Consider the following 19,269-nt stretch of genomic DNA (forward strand, 5'->3'; position numbering starts at 1 on the left):
GCTTGCAGTGTTTGGGATGTTCCTTCTTCAGCAGGATGAAGACATCTGTCCCTATCAGCTGAACTCTGATTTCCCTTCAGTGTCCTTTGTACTGACAGTTTTAGAAAATGTTTATTTGGAGGAAAACTGAAAAGGATGCATGTGTAAACACCACAAGGCCAGATTCGTTAGATGCTTTCAAAGGAGAAAATTAAAGTCATTGCTTTAGGGTAAAAGGAAATTAGCAAGGAGAAAAGAAGAGGATTAAAAATCTAGACTGTAAAATGTGGATTTTGAAGGTGACCAGGAAAAGGAGATCAGTAGAAAATGAAAGGTGTATATTTGTGAATCAAATTAATGTGCGAATATGTAAAGCATGCCAATCTGACAGAGAGATGAATGTACATCCTTCCCCAAACTACAGCTAGCTCACCACTTCACCCTAAAGGGCCATGCATTGAGTACTGATTCACAAGAAGTCCGTGGCGTGTGGGGGCTCTCACTGACAGGTACAAATGTAATTCCTTGTGAACAATTGTCAGCACATGAAAAAGGAACTATTTAAGCGTAATTTTAAGCACAGCCATCATTGCTTCCTCCATACACCTGGCGCAGTTAGCCAGAAGGATCTTAGCCAGCTCATCTGTGCCTTGGATAGCACTGCTGTAAACTGCGGAGTTCAAAACTAACACAGAGCCAGGATGATAGAGAATAACGGAGATTTGTGGGTTTTGTGGAAAGGGAACAAGTTTCAGTGCAGAGGGGAATGGTTATTAATGCTCACACCTGCTGCAGTTTCCTTAGTGTATTCATGATGTTTCCTTCCTAAAACCCATGTCTATGTCCTTTCAATAAACTCAAGTCAGTTACCTACCATTACCTAATGAAGCCAAATTAGAAGCTGGGGCACCATGGAAATGTTTTCGAGAAGTTTGTGGGTGGGAGACATGTGATGTTCATGAGAATTTTCCTTTTTCCAGCTTTTCTTCTTTGTTTGGCACTCCAGTAATTTCATTAGTTTCTCTTTCAGTAAATGATCCCAGGTGGCTGTATGTCAGCCAAAAGGCAAAAATAGCTGTCATCCATAGCACTATAGGGTCAGGTTTTTTTCCCTTCTGAGTGACTCTACACTGTCACTGTGCAGAATTTTCTTGGTTAAGCATGTAGAAATGCATAATTTATTTGAGTTAATTCTGGAAATTGAGGACAGAGCTACAGGCACTGAAGATGCAGGATGCAGCTGCATTTTGAGTCTTCACTCTGCAAGTCTCTGCTAGCAGTTACTGTATTGGGGCAGGAACCAAAGAGGAGGAGTACAAGTTAATTTTTAAGTTATTCTCTGCATCAGCTTGCTAGGGTAAATTAGAAGAGCCTTAGGGTTGTTAAACTCACATTTCTGTAAAAAAGCCCATTGTTCATGGATGATGGTTCAACAAAATGTATATAAAATGGCCATTATGATTTTAAGCAGCAAATTATACCTGCAGTGGACAACATTTGTTAGCATTAAAAAGTCACTAGTCTCTCATCTTCCCTGGAAATTGCCATGGGCATGAGAGGAAAGAGAGCTAGGCTGGGGGTCAGGAGGACAGAGAAACACAGCTGGCTGCTGCTTTTTGGCAGAGATCCTGCTGAGCATCCACAGAGGACACAAGCAGGCTGTGAGTGAGGTTTGGTGGCTGCTGCTGGGGGGGTGGCCAGGCCAGTTCACGAGGGTTAATCTCAACGGGCCCAGGGTGCACTCAGACATATGCATCTACCTGGGAGGTGCTCTCCGATCCCACTGTTCAGGCTTGGCTGGCATCCAGCAGTAACCTTGATCTCTCCACTTCTGTACATGCAGTTTTCTATATCCCTTACCCTGGGACAGCTCTCAGAAAGAGGTGGAGAAGGTATAAAAGTGCCCATCCCAGGTTGCGTCTAGCTCTTTTTCCACATGTGGAAGGTGATGCGCTGGGAATTGTAGTCAGCAAGGTCAGCTGAGGGGAGGGAGGCCAGACTCTAGTGACATACCTTCCAGAGGGGCCAATGTCCTCGATTCACCCATGCACTGTGCTTTCAGAACAACTTTACAAATACCTTTCTAGCTGATTGCAAGAAGGCCTGTGCTGTTCTCAAGTGCCAGCTCTCATCTGTGCGCAGGGACTGTCAAATTGCCTTCATTTTACTTATTTCTGCACTTTGATTTTTCCAGATGCGCCTTCTCTGATAATTAGAAAAGTGCTTTTATTTCTTGTTAGCAGTCAGCAGCTCTGACTGTGCTGCTGTTAAATCTTTCCTTTCATATACTTCTAAGCCTAGAAAGTTCTGTGCTTTTATCCAGCATTTGTTTTCCACTTTTAATGGTGAGGAAAATGCCTGTAACCAGGGGTTTTACCAAAGAATCACAAATCCAGAGCTCCAGTTGCAGTGGCAATCATTTGCTGATTAACATTAGCAATCAGTTACTCATTAAAATCACTGCATGTGGCATGGATATGAGGAGGCCATTCAGTGTCCCAACTTGTCCTTGATTCTGGTGCTTTCTGAGAGTGGTGATGAAGCAAGCAGCACTATCAAGACTTATTTCTAGAAAGAAGTCCTGGCTCCACAGATAATTTAGAAGATGTAATAGGCCACAAATATTCCCTTTTTGCCATTTGCATGGTTTTCTCTTCAGAGTTGACAAAGGTAGAGATATCTTATCCTCAGCCTTCCAGTCCACTTTTTTAAAAGGCAAAATTGCCTTTGATTTTAGATGGTTTTGTGTGTCCTGAGAGATGAGGCTGTCTTTCTCATGACTCCCCAAGTAATGGTGAGCATTTCTGCTTCACTGGAAATGATGCCATTGGGAAGAAAGAAAGTCTCAGATTATTCTAGCATATGCTACATCTTTTAGCATGCTAGCATACATTTTATCAGTCCTCTTAACACCCATCTTCTCCCATGGTCCAGTAAGCCCTGCAATACTTAGGACGGCAGCCTATTTGGTCAGCTCATTCACTGGGTTTATAACAACCAAATACCATTTATCAGCTGGGTTCACTCAGATAGCTACCAGTATGAACCAACAGAAAAGCTGGATTCATAATAAAATGTCTTAAAATGTCTCTTGTCACTCAATACCTTTGCTTCTTTAGCTGTGAGGTTATACTGGGAGGAGAGAGTGCTGCACATATCTTAAGCTCGGTAAGTGAGAGGCACTTTCTGTGCCCCTGAGAGGAACTCCAAACTCTTCCCAGGGCCTTCAGCTACAGGACTGCCCTTCAAAGGATCCCCCTTATTTCTCTGATTTTCAATGCTACATTTTTGCCAATTCTGTATTACCTTGGGAAACTGCAGGAGAGTCTCTCCTTCTGCATGAATTAGCAGGGTGATAGTGCAGTATTAATTACTGGAGGGCATTTACATACAGAGTATCTATGCTCTGGAGACATAGTCTGAATCACAAAGCAGTCCCTGTAGCAGAGTTTATATTTTTCTATTTAATGGAAGTGAACCTTTCTGTCAGAAATAGGTTGTCTCTAAACTGAGCACAGATAAAATTCTCTTGATGAGTTACAAGCTATTAGGAATTCAGAAAGGTACCTAGCCTTGTATAACAGTTTTTCCTCACAGAGCATGTTTAACTGCTTCTTTTCAATCAAAACTGTCAAATTGATGTTGTAGAGCACTCTCTGCCACAGTAAAGGCAAAGTGAGCATGTGGGGCTCCTTTACTACAGTGTCATTTAACAGAAAGATCAATTTCTGTTTTGGCAGCCAGTTCAGCTCTCGGTGAAGCCAGTGGAAAAGAGTCATCGCTTTCAGTGTGGATTGGATCAGGCCTAAGGAGAGCACTCTCTATCTCATTATGCAGTTCATTTAAGAAACTGGCCTGGAGTAGATTTAATGGATCTTTCACGGACTTTACACTACCAGTAGAGGTTAGGAGGCCAAAAATCTCCATTTTGATTTCTTAATAGTAGGATAAATTATCCCACTATTCCCAGAATACTGATGGCAAACAGAGAGCAATACATCTCTTCCAGAGTTGTAGGGAGCTTAACTGTAAGGAACCACACTCATCTACCCTGCATTGTATCCAGTGCCACTGGATTTTTAGCTGGCTTGAGACAGAACCAAATTTTCCATTCTTAAATTAATGAGTAAAAATACGTGTCAGGCTGGATCCTTGTCTGAAGTTAAATGTTACAGGTGCTTTACCTGTTAGGTTTCTTCATACTGCTCCATTTAGTGTCTACCATCTTAAATTGGAGTGATCACTGAATTTATGAAGTGATATCAGCGACTCCTTAGGTTTAGGTTCTTCACTAGTGCAGCCTACACAGAACATTATAAATCATATGTCTTGAGAAAGGCAGAAGGCAAGAGACATGTGACAGAAATGATTGTAGACTAAGATGCAGAAAGAAGAAGTAAAAAGATCAGAATTGTTTCCGTTAGAGAGGAAACAAGGAGTACCTGCAGCAGAAGAAAATAAAAGCATGTTGTTTAGTAAAGATAAAAAAATACTTGATTATTAATGAGATTATTAAACAGGAGCAAAAGCCAGCAGACTATTCTTTTTAGAAAAATGTTTTGTATAACATATCATTAACTTGTGGAACTGATTGCCACAGTAGTATCAGACTTCTATGACTCACAATAGCAATATCCAGCTATACTAGATAGACTTTAGTTGCTAATAGGAGACATAATATATCTTCCTCCCTTCTTGGCCTACAGGTGAAGGAAAGAAGATGAAAGAAAGTGAAGCACACAGTCCCACAGCTTGGGTGTGGCTGACAAGACATTATCCCCTGTCCTAAATTGAAGAGGAGGAACTCACTGCTCTTCCACTTCTACCTTGAAGCTAAGATTTAGTATCTTGAAACACAGAGATAAACAGTTTCAGAGAAGATTTCAGACCACAGTTTTCAAGCCTGAAGACTTAGTTTCAACAGTGTCCACTGAGGGGAGCATAAAGAGAGGCTCAGAGCAGGATGGATTGTCAGTATGTAATGTGTTTGAGCAAATACACAGCAAGACAAAATGCAGCTGGCAGTAACTGCACTTGGAGGAAAAATTGAATCCTTGCCTGTAAGGGTGAACTAACTGGATGAGAGTGTAGATTCCCTGGACGAATGTTCACAACAAACAATGCTATATACTAGCCTGGCAATCAATGGTGATTGGTTTGTTTTTGCAGAATACAAAGGATCACAGATAATTTTCAGAGGATCTAAGACCGTGCAGTTTTCACGGACATGCCAGTGGATCTGGGAAGTTCTCTAAAAATCATGGTCATAACTTTTATTTCAAGATACTATCCACCTCAGCTCACAGCTAGAAATACTAGATTCTGTACTGAATTCCTATAATCATTGAGTAACAGGGACACTGCTTGCTTCCTCACGTTAGGTTCCCATTGACTGTAAAAAATAACATCAGCATCTCACTGCACAAAACGATGTTCAGCCTTACTGCTTTCCATAAAATAATTGTCAGCTTCTGTGGACTCACAAGTAGCTCAGCCACTTTCACTCCCAGTAATTAATTTAAAAGGATCAAGAAATGTTTAAAGCCATTAGGGCTATTAGCTCCCATCCTCATTTTTCACCAGGGAAAGCTCTCAAGAGAGAATTCAATGACACTTCCTACTTTTTGACAGAAATTGTGATTTCTACATTTAAAAAAAGAATCATTGTCACTACCAATAGTTCAAGGCTGGAAATCCACAGTAAAGGAGAGACGTACTTGGGAAACTCTGGGTGTTTCCATCTGCAGAGTTTCTGAAGCACCATCTTTACGGTGAAGCAGTGTTCGGAGGAGCTGTGGACAGCTGAACTTCCTGAGAAGGCAAGTAAATCCCATTCTGTACCTGCTGGTTTCTCAGCCTAGCTCTGGGGCCAGCATCTTTCTCTCCCTCCTTCCAGTCACACGAGGTTCCAAGTTTGGAGTCAGGGAGCCCCTGGGGAGAGCTGGGGAGGACAAAACCACAGGCATCCACCGGCCCTCCCCTGCAGGGAGTGCAAACGAAATGCTCTTGAAACAGATGCTGAATAAGCATAGACAGTAAAAGCAGACTGATCTCACAGCTGACTTTTCAACGCTCATAGCTGGCAGACACTGCTGCTCTGAAGCCTGGCTCTGCCTCAAACCCACCTCCACAAACAGCACGGAGCACCTGGTGGGGGACTGTGTCAAATTAGATCATAACAGATTTGCTCTCATATGATTTTCTTCACGCCATACAAGGGAGACAGAGAGAGATTGTGCTTCTGGCTAATAATTTTCATCATTTTTCCTTTCCTTCTTGTACAAAGCAAACAAACAAGTTATTGCAAAAGTCTGCAGTGAAATTTGATTAGTACCTCCTACAAAAGCCTTTGGCAAAACAGACAGGAGTATATTGAAAGATAAGGGAGATGCAGAATACAGTCAAGGAGTTTCGCAGGCAGGTAATTTCAAATAAAATCCACCTTGTGGACTTGAAAATCCCAGAGGAGAAAAAGAAAGAGGCTATATATACTTTAGCTCATAAATTGCCATATAGCAGTCCCACCCAAGTGACTACAAAGAGAAAGTTTAACAGCTTAAGCCTTCCGCCGTGTCTCCATCCTTCCAGTCATGTCTTCTCAAAGCATGACTTGGAGGAACTGCACCTCATCACAAATAAAAGAATTACCAATCCTTTAGCACAGAGGACTGTACAGGCAGAGCAGTTTCGCTTTTATTTGTGCATGCATTTTTGAAACTTACCTTGAAATACTACAGACCATAAATAATCTTTTGATTTTTAAATGTCATTCCCAGCCATAGCTTTACATTGCTTTGCAGGTCCCCTGATACAGAGTATCACAAGACTGTGTGCTTGCCATATTTTAAATGGGCACACAGTACATATAAAAGTCTTGTAATTATCAGTAGAGCTATTTATTCTTCAGCATTTGAAAAGGAGAAATCAGTTTGATGAATTCAGCCCAATATGAGTTGTAAGAATTTATGCTAAGAATGGTCTTTCTGTCTTTTCATGTTCAAAATCATTGTTTTGTTCTTAACCAAACCTAGACATACAATAATTTTTCATATCAATAAATTATAAAGGTGCACTATACTATAGAATATCCATTAGCTGGAAGTAAACAGCAGAACATCTAGCTGATTAAGCATTCAATCATAGGAAATATAACTGGCCAGAAATTTTCAGTGAAATATTTTTTGGCAGGAAATGCCAACAGATTAAATTATGAAACCTTCTGAGGAAAACTATTCGTTTAAATGGCCTTGGCTTGAAACGAAAAAAAAAAAAAGTTTTCCAGTTCAAATGATTTTGCTTTAAAATGTAATTATAGTAGGGGGAAAAAAGAAAAAAAATGAATTGGTCAAAGTTAAAACAAAACTGTCAGTTGTTCTAAACTTCTTGCTTTTTCTTTTCAAATGATGTCACAATTATTTTTGACATTTCAAATTTTCCATTATGATTCAGCGTAACAATTTCTTGTGGTTCCAAATAAAATCTAGGTACCTAGCCAGCCTATAGAGTTGTGTGACTACTGAACAAAATGGATTTTGAAGAAATGTTGCAAACTGGACCCAAAAAGCAGATGAAGTACAGAAGGCATTGGCTTTAGATTGTCGAAGAAGAGAGAAAGGAATCCTCATCTCAATGTAGTGAAATTTAATGGAAATTTCATGGAACCAGAGGGAGTACCCCAAATGCTAACTTTAGAGTAGGGAGATTAGTCTTCCTACATTTCCTCTTCAGTTGGTCAAGAGAGGCAAGATTGTGCATTCAGTCTCCCTCTGTGAGAGGTTAACCTTAGTCTTTCTCCCCACATTGACTCTAACAAGTCTAGGAAGGCTGCCCTCCATCAGCTGGTATCGCCCCCATTTCACTCCTCGCTCACTGGGCAAGTTAAGAATGAGCATGTGTGTACTCACATTACTTGTGATTCTCTACTTACAGCTAAAAATAAAGATCACCCCTGCATTTAATATTGGGATTCCCATATATTTCAGTTCTCTTAACTTGATTACATGCTGTCCCTTACTTTTTACTTGAACAGAGAAAGCTGACTCTCTCTGAGAACATATGCTTTATCGTGCTTGTTGACCTCAAATATGTCTGTCACAAGTGTAGCTGAATCTGGTACTAAGAGTGAAAAAGATTGGCAGTGATGGGTGCATCTACTTTAGCAATTCACTCTTTGCAATACGATCAGATCAGTAGCTCAAAGTAGTTAGTGCTCTGGCTCCTCACATCTCCAGTATACTTGGTTCAGGGCGGTTAGTTCAGATGAGATATGCTCTGCCTGCATGCAGTGTGTCTTACTAACATAAAAGAGAAGAGATGTTGATGCTTGGGGGTAAAATCCATCATATTCCATAGAAGAAGATTTTTAAGGGATCCCAAGTCTAGGTATAATTTCTTTCAAGTATACGTTTCCTCCTCAGAGGAGGGTGCCATGGGAAATCGTTAAGATATGCCCATGCAACCCCTTCTTAAACAACAGTCAAGCCAGCTGTAATTGAATGCTGAGCATTTATTACAATGAAGAAGCTATGTGTCTATTAGCATGGCAATTCACGCCTGCTTTTAAAAATTAAAAAATAACTTGTCTGTTAGGGAGCACAGGCAGGAAGCCAAAATTAAGTGCTTGTAAACCACAGTATGTCAAGCACAGACACCGAATATCACAGTTCTTGTGCAAAAAGACACAGCCTAACCACACTTGCTTCCTTTCCTGCCCTCCTAATTCAGCCACCTTTCAAGCACAGAGAGCTCTAGGGCATGGTCACCTATGATAATAAGATGTCATGCAACTTTCAAGCCTTTATAAAGTTTTTCAAGCCACTTCCACGCTCTCAGGAAAATCTCGGTCCTCTTCAATTGCATAAGCATAGAATTAAAGTGTGATCATTATCAAAGATTATATAAACAGAATTTATTTGTACCACTACTGGGAAGGTTCCAACTCCAAAACAGACTGAGGAAAACAATCTTTCTTAAAGTGAGGTTTTCATGTGAAGAGTAGATTAACACAATTTATCCTTCAGCAAATGTACATCCCTAGACAATAAAACATAATTAAGGTCTGTTGCTGGACTACATTCTCTGTGGATGAAAAGAAATTTCTCTTATAGTCCTCACTAAACAAAGAAACAACTCTGGGATTTCAGACTTGTTTTGACATGGTCCCTGAAGAACTTCAACAACGTCAGTAAGAAAGCCAAGATCCCATCTCAGCTTTTGGCTGTACTCCTTCCAGATGGCTTAAATTCTTGAACATTTGCACAAACACATTGTTCTCCATACACTGAAAAAAATAACCTTGGCCTTTTTTTAAGAAAGCCAGTGAGGTGGAGCTGCCCCTAATGGCTTACTAGGGTCTTTCTTGACCTGCTCCCAGGACCGAATGACTCCCAAGGGCAACCAATTCCCAGCTGCTACTCCCAGAAGATGAAGCATATCAGTGATGCTGCCACACTAAAAAAGATTGCACAAGCCTTATTATGGCATGTTTCAGGGAGGATCCAAAGGCGAGGAAAGGGAGGGATCAAGGTGGTTTGGGGAGGAACAAACATGGGAAAATAGAGAGACAAGGGGATAAAAGGGGCCAGCTCTGCATAAACAGGCTGCTTGTCAGTACGCTTGTCTGGCCATGCCCTGCACCTGATCAGCGCAGTCTGTCCTATCTTCTTATTAAAGTCCATTTCAAAGTATTTTCCTGGATGAGGGACTCTCTGTTCTGTGTGCACGTATATGTGTGGAGGTCTGAGCACCAGCAACCGGGGTCATGGATCATAGGGGCTCACATGTCTGTGGTGCCAGCAACTGGAGTGAGTGAGGGTGCATATGTTAGTGTGTGATCACTAGTGAATGTCAGGCTGGACCAGCTGGCAAGTAGGTGATGACCTGGGAGCCAGGTATGTGTGTATGTCTCAGGATGAGACCACTGGGCAGCTGGCTACTGGAGGGACCAGGGGAGTCCTGGACAACTGCTGGAGAGACTGTGGGATCTGGGGTTGACTGAGACCTGCTTGCTTGTTTGTGTGTGTGTGTGTGTGTGTGTGTGTGTGTGTGTGTGTGTGTGTGTGTGTGTCTACAGGTGGGCACCTCAGAGGAGCAAGGATCCAGGACCAGCTACTGGGTAGACTGACTGTCAAAGCCCAGCTACTGAGGGATCCATGGGTGGGTGGGTGGGTGGATGGGGGGGTGTGTGTGTGCGCGCGCGAGTAAGGGGTCTGTACCAGCAGCTGGAGTAGGGCTGCAGCCTTGAGGGCTCATACATCCAGGTGCCAGCAAATGGGCAGGCTGGGGACCCAGGGGCAGCTACTGGGTACACTGAGTTTCTAAGCTAGGCTGCTGGAGGAGTCCATGTTTTATATATATATGTGTGCATATATTTCCAACTAGCGGACCGTCCTGCTGAACAGCCAGAGAGGGGAACCAGATGAGACTATTGGAGTTGTTTGCATCTGTGTGAGTGCTGTGTCTGTCTGTGTTGATCTGTGTGGCTGGATGTGTATATACACGTGTGTGTGTGGTGGGGGGTGTTTTGTATACATGTGCTCATGAGTCTGTGTGTGTGTCTACTGGGAATACATGTTCAGCCTCACTATTATATAGACCTGGGGGCATGGAGCTGCAGCAGCCTCACTTCTATTGGGCTACTGGATTAGGTCTCCTCCTAAGAGTTTGTACCTTGTGATTCAGATTTTAATGTCTTAAGAAAACTTGTGAACACTGGGTATTGTAAGTCTGGAGAGTCTTGTTACTAAGACAAAAATCATACCTCTTTTACAATCACGTTGAGCATCTGACCTCCATGGTGTCTTGCAGCACAGATTTCCGTGGTTTAATTCTCTCTTGTGTGAAAAGGGTTTTATTTGATCAGTCTGGAAATTGCTACTTTTCAATTCAATTGAATATTTTTAGCTGCCACTGCTATGCTAGACATGATTTAATATATCTTTATCATATTTGCTTTCCTTGGTTCCCTTTCTAAGGTGAGCAGTCCTAGTACAACCTTTTTCATATGAAAGGTTTTCTATGCCCCCAATCATTTTCCTTGCCCTTCTGTGAACCTCTCCTAGTTTTCTTTAAGACAAAGTAGCTATTACTGTGCATTCCATTTGAGGTAAGGCTGCGTTATTTTTCATATTATTCTCTTTCTAACCCTGATCCATTAAGAGTCATCTTGTTTGTTTTTCTGGACTTCAGTGACATACTGAAAAGGTCCTTAAGTAAGCAGTATATGGAATAAGCTCCCCTTCCTAACTTCCTGCAGCTGATTTAGAACTCTGCAGTTTGTACAGATAGTTGAAAAGAAGAGCTTTTGAGTTATCACAGTACATAAAAGCTCCCATTTGATACCCGCCATTGGACCAAATCTTTTAGTAGTCCCCAAATGCAGTTTGCTCTTTGTGTGTATTTATTCCTGCAGCCCATCACTGCTGAGATGTGTAAAACCTTTCCAGGCATGGCACATGTCAAGCTGAAAGGGAACATGTAGAAGGAAAGGAAGGCTGGTTAATGCAAAGGATGCATTGTACAAAAATGGTAGCTTCTCACATCATAGATATGTTCAAGCAGTGGTGGTGTGGCCGGGTATGTCTGCATAAGGCATCTGTGGCAACAAGCAGGGTTGTCCCTGCTGAACAACCCACAAACTTTAAAAAAAAAAAAAAAAAAAAAAAAAGTGCTTAAAAAGCCCAGAAACTCACTATATGTATTGCTACAGTCCTATCTGTTGTTCCTAAATGCTGGCAGCCATTGTTTTGTATAACTTGCCCCAAGCTCTCTTATATCCCCTGGAATGATAGCCAAGGAATAAAGAGGTGGGCTGCTTAAGAAAGCTGGCAGGAGACTGAATTTAATATCCTGCCTATGGCCACAGAAATTGAGACCAGAGTCCACAGCTTTATATTCTGGATACCAACCCCTGCCAAGTGACATAGGCATATTTGATATGAAGACATGAATGAAACAAATGTGTTGCCAACACGATCTAACCGAGCTGAGAGAGCATGAGATGAAAGGAAAAATGTAGGTTGGATATTTTTGTATAACTCCAATCAATATCCATCTGGGAGAACTAGTGAGGGTTTTTCCCAGCAGCTCCTCTCCTCCAGAACTAGTTTGACTTTCAGCTAGCTGATATATAAGAACCAAGTTATTTATGGCTCAGTCATAAATGAGGCTGGAATTCACATCTGCTACCACTTTTTATAAGCTAACTACTAACAGTGCCACCGTGACCCACAAGTGCAGAAATCTGTTTTTTGTTTTAAATTACCTCTATTCCAGGGGTAACAATCAGACCATTGACAGAACATTAGACAGCATTTTCCATCAAGCTGAGAAAAAAGCTGCATGCAGAAATGCAAGGAGTCTTAAGGTGTTTACCACTACTGTAAGCATGTTAGGGTAAGGACCTCAGCATTATAACCACCAACAAAATGTCAGCACTTTACAAATAACAATAACCTGTGGAAACACAGAGGGGTGGTTGCAGTAGTGAAAGCAGCAGGTGCAGATGGCTTCTTAATTCCATGTTCACAGACAGGTTCTGATACCTGCCTTCTGCCCTTTCAGCTCCAGCCACAGGAGAAAGGAAGACTGCTGTGGCGGACAGATGAATGAATTTTTTGCCTTAAACATTTCTTGGTGCATGGGGTGCAGGCAGGCCACAACCCCGAACAAGCCATCTGTCCCTGGCAGAGACAGGACTGGGCTGCTGCAACCCCCCGAGATGGACTCCCTGCGACCACCCAGGACACACCGAGCCTGCACTGAATGAGACCACAATCGGGCAGAGACTTTGGGATCTGGACTGTAAATTATTGTCCGTTTTTAGCACAACTTCTATAAAACCTGCTTGGCATGAGTGGCTAAATTTGCTGAAGCCTTAGGCCGCACTCCCTAGTACAGTGAGAAAGGGCCCAGAGCTGCTGCAGGCGGGAATGATAAGGGAGTTACCAGCAATTTGCATTCCTGTGCACTGCTGAAACAGTGCTAATTGCTGGAGTTATCACCTTCTTTGTCAGGACCTTGAGAGCTAATGGCTGGACCCAAGAATGGAGACACACCTGTCAGCAGAAACGGCAACAGTAAACGGCCTACCTAGGGACAGTGGTGAGACCCAATCAGGAGCAGGAGACCCCAGACCCAAATATTACTATTGGTCTGAACTACCACGTGAGTGTTGTCCGAAAAGCGGATTCGTTGCCCGGTGTGCAATGAGCCAATAATTACACACTCAGGAGAGACATTTGTTTATTTATTTCAGAGTTGTGCAAGCCTGGGTGCTCAGTGGTTTCCCACAAATCAAGCACACCCCCTCCCCCCCAACTTTTCAGGTAGCATTTATACAATCAAATTTGCCATATTTGTGACTTCCTTCCTCTTATTTGCCATATTTGTGACTTCCTTCCTCTTTTACACTGATTGGTTAATGATTTCTTCACATTTCCCTGGGTCCCACCCCTGCTTCTCAAGGTCCTGGTCAATTAATTAACACTGCCCCAGCTGGGTCAGTAGGTGTTATCTTCCAAGGCCCTGAGGAAGAAGACATAATCCAGACCCCTTAATCATCACTGTTTTAACAGTGAGAGGAAGCTTTTTACTTCCCAAGGTCTTGGCGCCCAAACAGGCCTTATTTCTCAGCCTTGGCATCCTCCCTTCTGGAGAGTGGGGCACAGGAATGCAGACTGCTTGTAACTCCCTTATCTTTCCAGCCTGCACCAGCTCTGAGGCCTTTTCTTAACGAACTAGGAGCGTGGCCTAAGGCTTCAGCAAATTTAGCTACTTATGCTAAGCAAATTCTATCTAAGATAGAAGTTATCCAAATCTACCTACTTCAAACATTCTTTCTGAGCTTCTCAGGGTTGTCTTGTAACAATTCCCCCCTTTGAGACTTATATGATCATTTTCATATTAGTCTCACTCTTTTAAAATCTTTCCCATATTAGTTTCATATAACACTTAGAAATACATTGAATCACTACATAAATGCATACAAAAACTACTAACACCAATCCTAAAATTGTTAAACATTTTTTAACCCATGAGCTCACATCAGGGAACCAGGAAGTCAACCATTTCCATGTTTCTTCAAATCCGAAAGAAGTATCATCTTTCTGAACCTCATGTAAGATTTCAGTCTGCTTCCAGATTTCATTTAGATCGGTAGAAATTCTCCCGCTTTGATCCACATATACACAGCAACTAGTATTTATTACTGTACATACTCCTCCCTGAGATGCCAATAACATATCTAGAGCCATCCTGTTTTGGGTACTTATTTTAGCAATTTCTGAAACCTCCTCTTGTAAAGCTGCAATGGCATCAGAGGTTTTATTCCCTACTTTTTTCAATAACTGCTGAAATATTTACTATTGCTTTTTGAAGTTCACTCACTCCCAATTGTGGAAACAGCCACCTTACGAATGACTGAAACCTAGTAGGTCGATCTATTAAAGGATTATTGACCCCTTTTTGTCTCCTCATGAATGTTCTTAGCCAGGATTTTTGATATTTATTACTCAGTTCTTTTCTTATAGTAACATTAGGGATTATTGCCCCTAAAGTACATGCCCCTGACCAATTAGGAGGTAGCACTTTTCGTGCCTTGTTCCCACACAACCAATACCATCCACTACCTTTCGGAACATGCCACCCATTTAGTTCCTTACTTGGCCACTTATAACCTATTTCAGGTATATGAGAGCAATTTTTATAACCTCCCACCTTAATGGCTCCAGTACAGTTGATCGGTTGCTTTCCATAGGGTACAGTTTTTTTCCCACCATCTATTACTATTATTACATCTTCGGATACATTGGTAATAATTTCCTGTCACACTCTGGACTTCCCATTCCTGTTTGGTTGTTTCATTATATTTCGTTTGATCACTATCATTTCTTATCTGCCTCATAAATTCCATAAAGGAAAAATTAAGAGGCACTCCAATTAGGGGGAAGCCCTTATTGGAATGTTCAGGTAAGTGGGTACACACCCAGCAATCCTTCTGGTTAATTATCTTCATAGATTTCGTAATTACTTCCAAATGGAGATTATGGCTCCAAAATCCTTCCTGATTCCCTTTAATTGTTTGGCTCAGGTAACTTCGAAAAACTAACCACCACATTTCTCCCCTGGTTATTTGGGAGAACATCATTTGTACACAGATACCATAGATACCATAACAACAATATTAACCCTATTCCTAACAAACAGATTAAAGCAATTCTTTCCTGAATACAATCTAAATTTAAAACCGATTCGCTTCCAATACAACTCATATATCTTTATATATTTTTAACTTTAGAGGTTGAACTTGTTCAGCTTTCCACATCTCTCGAGGTACTGCTTTCACTTGGGTATAGTGGATCCAGGAATCAATTCCCTGAAGTTTCACAGCAGTATTTGTTGTTAGCAGTACAAGATACGGTCCCCTCCACTTTTCTACCAATGGCTCGTCCTTCCAGGTCCGAAGATACACTTGATCTCCCGGCTGGAATGAATGTACAGGTGAATCTAAAAGTACAGGAGATCTTAACTGGATGTACCTACGGAGAGAAGTAAGAACCTTTGCCATAGACAAGAGATAATCACTTAAAATTTGATCGCCCTTAACGTGCATTTGAATTTCATTTCCAGTTAAATTTACAGTGTAAGGTTTACCATACAGAATCTCAAATGGACTAACTTTCTCCCTAACCCTTGGGGTTATTCTGATTCTTAATAATGCCAGAGGTAAAACATCAGTCCATTTCATCTGAGTCTCCTGACACAATTTTCCTACCTGTCTCTTAATTGTTTGATTCGTTCTTTCCACTTTTCCACTGGATTGTGGCCTCCAGGGGGTATGTAAGTCCCATTTAATTTGTAGTATTTTTGAGATTTGCTGTACTATTTCTGCTATAAAATGAGGTCCCCTATCTGAAGAAAACCCTTCTGCTACCCCAAATCTTGGTATAATTTCTTTTAATAACATTTTTACTACCTCCCTGGCTTTATTGGTACGACACGGGAAAGCTTCAGGCCATCCTGAAAAGGTGTCAACAATTACCAACAAATATTTATATCCATTACATTTTGGTAATTCAGAAAAATCAATTTGCCAGTAATCCCCAGGCATGAAGCCCCTTTTTACTTCCCCTGGGGGGGGGCTTCTTCTGAAACACATTAGTCCATTTTCCCTCTGATAATTCCAGAGCCCGGGCTAAAGCAATCAGTTCTGCTTTCTGGGCTGATGTATTTGCTGGTAGTGATCTTGCTTCGATTTCTCCTTCCAAAGTGACGACAGCGTATCCAGCCCTTCTTTCTCCCTTTATTATAAAACTGCTTCCATTGGTAAATAATTCGCAGTCTGGATTCTGCAATAGAACATCTCTCAAGTCTGGACGGCTGGAATATACTCGCTCAATAGTTTGCAGACAGTCATGAGCCAACCTCCCCCTTCATGAAATGGTAATAAAGATGCCAGATTAAGGGTATTAGACACCTTCATGGTTACATCTTCTTGCTCAAGTATCACTGCCTGGTACTGCACCATCCTACTCGGGGATAACCAGTGATGCCCTTTCTGTTCTAAAACTGCTGCAGCAGCATGTGGCACATAAACAGTCACTTTTTGTCCCAACGTCAATTTTCGTGCCTCTTGTATTAACAGCACAGCAGCTGCAACTGCTCTGAGGCATCCTGGCCACCCTGCACTCACTTTATCCAGCTGTCTTGAAAAGTAAGCCACAGGTATTTTCCAATTTCCTAAAGTCTGTACAAGCACTCCCAAAGCCTGGTGCCCTCTCTCATGTACATAAAGGTTTTTTTTTTTTTTTTTTTTTTTTTTTTTTTTTTTTTTTTTTTTTTTTTTTACAGACAGGATTGGAGTATTGTACTCGGATTGACATTCTCGCAACAGTCCATACTTTAAGAAATTATTAATCATAGGCTCCAGTCCAACACGGGCCTCTAACTTCATGGGATACTGTTTTCGCCTTACCGGTTTGGCTCCTTGTTTTAATTCCACCTTTACCGGTTCTGCACATCTGGCTCTCCCAGGTTTCTCCGTTGCCCACACAAAAGGGATTACTGCGTCCATTACTTCAGAGGGAACTTCGCTTGGTCCATCCTCCACCTGTTCGGAATCCAGTGCTTTCTGCAACATATATGCTTGTGCCTTCCAGGCGTTACTTTGTGGAATGTGCACCTTAACTTTGTTTTGATCAAAGGTTATCTGTGCCCCCAGTTTATTCAGTAAATCCCTCCCCATTAGGGGTAATGGGCATTCTGGCATGTATAAGAATTCATGTGTTAACACCTTATTTCCTATTTCACATTTAATTGGTTGACAGAAAGGTTTGACCTCTCGCTTTCCCGTGGCCCCAATTACTGGCATAGAGAATTTACTCATTGGTCCCTTACAGCTATTTAGTACTGAGTATGCTGCTCCAGTGTCTACTAAAAATTTAACTGTTTCGTTCCCCAGCTTTACTGAAACCAGGGGTTCGGGTGGGGAATCCAATTCCTCAACCCCCGGTCCCCGTCAGTCTGAATCCTCTGTACCAGTCATGAGCAAATCTGCCTCTGGAACAGATGCAGACTGAGGTTTCCAATGATCTGTTTGTCTCTTCGGGCACTCATTTTTCCAGTGCCCCTTCCCCCTGCAAATTGCACACTGATCTCTCCTTAGCGGAATTCTATCTCCCAAATTCCCTCTTACTCTATACCCTCTTCCACGTCCTTGTTCTTTCGGAAAACTCCTTCCCTGAGAGGGAGTTTGTGCTTGGGCAAATGCAGCTGCCAAGATTGCAGCGTTTTGCCCCTTATCTTTCAGTTTCTCCTTTTGTTTTTCCTTTCTCTCTACTTCTTCCCTGTTATTGTACACCTTATATGCAATTTCTATTAATTGCGATATCGACATCCCCGACATACCATCTACTTTCTGAAGCTTTCTCCTTATATCTGGTGCTGACTGTCCTACAAATAATGTAGTAAAAGTCATTTTATTTGCTTCGTCCTCGGGATCCAAGTCTGTCCATTTTCGGGCAGTTTCACATAACCGCTCGTAAAATGCAGAGGGATCCTCAGTCTTACCCTGTGCGACTTGATACAGTTTTGCAATATTTTTGGGCCTAGGTACTCCATGCTTTACCCCATATAATATTAACTGTTGGTACTGTTTAGTCATTAACCTGCCTGCCCCTGTGTTTTGATCCCAACCCGGTTCCCGGGTCGGCATAAAACGGTCTGGTCCCTCTCTGGCATTTTGTCTTTCATTCTCCTCTTGAGCTTTGTCTAATACCATCCTTTTCTCCTCAGGTGAAAGCAAAGTATTTAAAAGCACCTGTAAATCCTGCCAATCTGGATTATGATTCTCAATTCTCATTTTAAAGGATTGATACATCTTTTCTGGATTTTCTCGGTAAGACCCGGCAGACTCCTTCCAATTCATTAAATCTGTAGTTGAAAAAGGGACCTTCACATACACAGGCATCCCGTCTGGTCCGACTGCTTGACGCAGCGGGGCTTGAATCGCGGGATTTTGTTGAGCCCGAGTAGCCTGAGTTCTGCCTGCAATCGGGCTACATGCCTCACTTCCCTTATTTCTGCTATTGACACTATCTTGATCTCTTTCAGGAGAGACCAATAATTGTACATCCTCTTCCTCATCACCCGCTTTTAAACATCTTTTCCCAATGCTACAAGCAGAGCAACACCGAGACATTTTGTTTCCCATCATCATTAACACATTTGAATCAGAAATCAACAGCTTACATTTTTTTCTAGTTTCATGATCATTTCTCAGAGAGAAGAACAAATCTACATATGGGACCTCATCCCATTTGTTCTGTCTTCTGCAAAACAACATAAGTTGCAAGATTGTATTATAGTTTAGCGTTCCCATTTCTGGCCATTTTTCCTCATCCTCCAGTTTATACATTGGCCACCACTGAGTACAGTATTCCTTTAATTTTCTCCTTGTTAAAGGATTCCCACCAAACTTACTCCAATGTTTCAGGATGCATCCTAAAGGAGAACAGGAGGATACCCCCACAGATTGTCCTGTTCCCATATTATTACCCTTAAAAGAACATTCTTACCAATTACGCTTTCGTACACTCCAGTCGTCACTGTCCAAACGTGTACAAAGCTTTCCTTTGGTTACCACAACCAATTATCCTGGTATCATACCCTTTATGCAATGTCTCTTAATAATTACTGCGTTGCACCTTTGAGTCGCTTACCCGTTCCGACTAGGGAGGGTGCTCACGGAGTCCCCGAACAAAACGGTCGGTGCGCGCTGGAGTCCGATGAGCA

The sequence above is a fragment of the Dromaius novaehollandiae genome, chromosome 1 (assembly GCF_036370855.1).
Source record: "Dromaius novaehollandiae isolate bDroNov1 chromosome 1, bDroNov1.hap1, whole genome shotgun sequence".
Classification (NCBI taxonomy): domain Eukaryota; kingdom Metazoa; phylum Chordata; class Aves; order Casuariiformes; family Dromaiidae; genus Dromaius; species Dromaius novaehollandiae.